The sequence below is a fragment of the Callorhinus ursinus genome, unplaced genomic scaffold (assembly GCF_003265705.2).
Source record: "Callorhinus ursinus isolate GAN/ISIS: 27379988/994484 unplaced genomic scaffold, GSC_fseal_2.0 scaffold49, whole genome shotgun sequence".
In the NCBI taxonomy this organism is placed as follows: domain Eukaryota; kingdom Metazoa; phylum Chordata; class Mammalia; order Carnivora; family Otariidae; genus Callorhinus; species Callorhinus ursinus.
The window spans coordinates 9,634,857-9,638,258 of record NW_027397111.1 but is presented as its reverse complement, the minus strand read 5'-3'; the positions used below and the strand labels follow the sequence as shown (position 1 = coordinate 9,638,258).

At 37.6% G+C, this 3,402-nt stretch overlaps 1 pseudogene; it reads right to left on the bottom strand.

Annotated features, from left to right (window-relative positions):
- Nucleotides 1-654: 654 nt before the first annotated feature.
- LOC112806255 (MICOS complex subunit MIC10 pseudogene) lies at nucleotides 655-954 on the bottom strand (annotated as a pseudogene).
- Nucleotides 955-3,402: the final 2,448 nt, after the last annotated feature.

Sequence of the window (3,402 nt, the reverse complement as noted above, 5' to 3'; positions counted from 1 at the left end):
AGTGAGATAATACTCGGAAAGGAGAGGCTGAAAACCAGAAATACAAATCTTGAGAGGCACAGGGACTGTAAGGTCACTGGGGGAAGGAATCATGCCTGTTTTGTTCACCCTTTGTGTGGACTCTGAGGACCTGACACAGTCTACCAGCTCCAGTAGACCCTTGGTAAATATTGGTTAAATCAGTGTATGAATGAATGTCTCCTAGTTTTAGGAGTATCACCTTATCCTTCTCCTCCAAATTCTTTAATTATTATAAAAATATAACATTATCTGTATTTTCAAAATTACCGAAAAAAGAGAAAGAGAATGAAAGAAAATATATTCGTAATCCACCCATAAAGATAAAATTAGGTTTTGAATATTTTCCTGTAGCATTTTTACACCTGCACAGGTGTTGGTATTTGTTTTTGTTTTTGTTTTGGCTGCCTACTTTTAGTTTATTACTCTTAAGACCACCTCCTTGCAATTTCCAGAGACAAAATAGAAAACAGGAAACAGACTTCGTTTCAAATACATAAACAGTGTACTGGAGTTTCAAGTATTACTGATAACATTGTTACAGAAGAATGTCAGCTTACTCCAGGGCAGGTCAGTATTTCTGAGGAATAAACACGATTTCTCTTTTCCTCCCCCTGGGACGCTCTCAGGTGTAAGTCACTGTTCCTGCTCCCTGATATATTTTCCATGTAGAAGATAATGGAGCCTGGATTCATGCTGACACTTGGGACTAGGCCATTCCCAATGCCATGCCAGAACCAAAGACTATTGGCCACGTTCTTCTTTGAAAAAAGCTAAGTGAGAAAACAAGTCATAATCCAAAACCAGTACCTACTTCACGACTGCATCTGCCGAGCGCCGATCCCACTTCCTGCTGCGCTCTGAATCTGATATGTTCCCCACACGTGTTGCTATTTGTATGTGTGTGTGCACAGATGTACACAGACTTATGGCCATGGTATATAAAGTTTTGTAGTCTAGTTTTTTATTTGCCTTATGAATGTTTTTGAATGTTATTTTTCTTGAAGAGTATGATTTATAATTGTTGAAATATTATTAATCTTTCAACATTTAATGATTCTTTTCTATTGTTAGATAATTAAACCTTTTAAATAGCACCTATTTTTTTCATTTTGTAAATTAACATATAATGTATTATTTGTTTCAGGGGTACAGGTCTGTGATTCATCAGTCTTACACAATTCACAGTGCTCACCATAGCACATACCCTCCCCAGTGTCCATCACCCAGCCACCCCACCCTCCCATCCCCCTCCACTCCAGCAACCCTCAGTTTGTTTCCTGAGATTAAGAGTCTCTTACGGTTTATCTCCCTCTCTGGTTTCATCTTGTTTCATTTTTTCCTCCCTTCCCCTATGATCCTCTGCCTTGTTTTTCAAATTCCACATTATCAGTGAGATCGTATGATAATTGTCTTTCTCTGAACATCTATTTTAATAGCATAAACTCCAGGGGTGCCTGGGTGGCTCAGTTGGTTAAGCGTCTGCCTTCCACTCAGGTCATGATCCCAGGGTCCTGGGATCGAGTCCCGCATCGGGCTCCCTGCTCAGTGGGGAGTCTGCTTCTGCTTCTCCCTCTCCCTCCTACTACCCCTGCTTGTGTGTTCTCTCTCTCTCTCTGTCAAATAAATAAATAAAATCTTAAAAAAAACTTGGTAATCTTAAAAAATAATAACATGAACTACAATTAATAAGGTTACTTAAGTCAAAGGATGTTAATATATAACTACTCTGGTATACTTTTTCCAAATTATTTTCCAGACAGGATTTTAATGCTAGTGTAACCCTCACTAACACTGAGCATTATAGCTTTTTAAAAGTTTTTTCAAATTTGGAATTAGGGAAAACATTGTTTCATTGTTATTTTAACCAACATTTTTTTATAACTAAAAGATCAAATTTTTTTTCACATTTTTTGCTGCTTATGCCTCTTTGGCATAAGCCTAATGTCTTTTAATCATTAGTATCTCTTGAGGTAGCAGTGTTTCTTCTTGAGTTGGCAGTAATTTTATTTTATTTACTTATTTTTTAAACTTTTATTTAAATTCCATTTAGTTAGCGCACAGTGCAATATTAGTTTCAGGTGTACAATATAGTGATTTGACACTTCCATAGAATACCCGGTGCTCATTACAACAAGAGCACTCCTTAACCCCCATCACCTGTTTTACCCATCCCCCGACTCACCTCCCGTCTGCTGACCATCAGTTTGTTCTACAGTTAAGAGTCTGTTTCCTGGTTTGCCTCTCTCTCTTTTTTCCCCCTTATTCATCTGTTTTGTTTCTTAAATCCCACATATGAGTGAAATCATACGGCATTTGTCTTTCTCTGACTGACTTATTTCATTTAGCATAATACCCTCTAGTTCCATCCGTGTCATATCAAATCACAAGATTTCATTCTTTTTGACTGCTGAGTAATATTTCATTGTGTGTATATACCACATCTTCTATATTCATTCATCACTCGATGAACATTTAGGCTCTTTCCATAGTTTGACTATTATAGATAATGCTGTTACAAAAACATTGGGGAACAAGTATCCCTTGGATTTAGTATTTTTGTGTTCTTTGAGTAAATACCTAGTAGTGCAATTGCTGGACTATAGCATAGTTCTATTTTTTTTTATTTTATTTAATTATGTTATGTTAGTCCCCATACATTACATTATTAGTTTTTGAAGTAGGGTTCCATGATTCATTGTTTGCATATAACACCCAGTGCTCCATGCAATATATGCCCTCCTTAAAACCCATCACCAGACTAAACCATCTCCCCAACCACCTCCCCTCTAAAACCCTCAGTTTGTTTGTCAGAGTCCATAGTCTCTCATGGTTCATCTCCCCCTCCGATTTCCCCCCCTTCATTTTTCCCTTCCTACTATTTTTTTTGTAACATATAAAGTATTATTTGTTTCAGAGGTACAGGTCTGTGATTCATCAGTCTTACACAATTCACAGTGCTCACCATAGCACATACCCTCCCCAATGTCTATCACCCAGCCACCCCATCCCTCCCACCCCCACCACTCCAGCAACCCTCAGTTTGTTTCTTGAGATTAAGAGTCTCTTATGGTTTGTCTCCCTCTCTGGTTTCATCTTGTTTCATTTTTTCCTCCCTTCCCCTATGATCGTCTGTCTTGTTTCTCAAATTCCTCATATCAGTGAAATCATATGATACTTGTCTTTCTCTGATTGACTTGATTTGAGAGAAATTTTAAAAAATATTTTAAGACTAAGGCTTTGTCTATAAATAATTTTCCAAGTTGTCAAATTTCTTTTTTTTAAAAGATTTTATTTATTTATTCATAAAAGACAGAGAGAGAGAGAGAGAGAGGCAGAGGGAGAAGCAGGCTCCCAAGGAGCAGGGAGCCCAACGTGGGACTC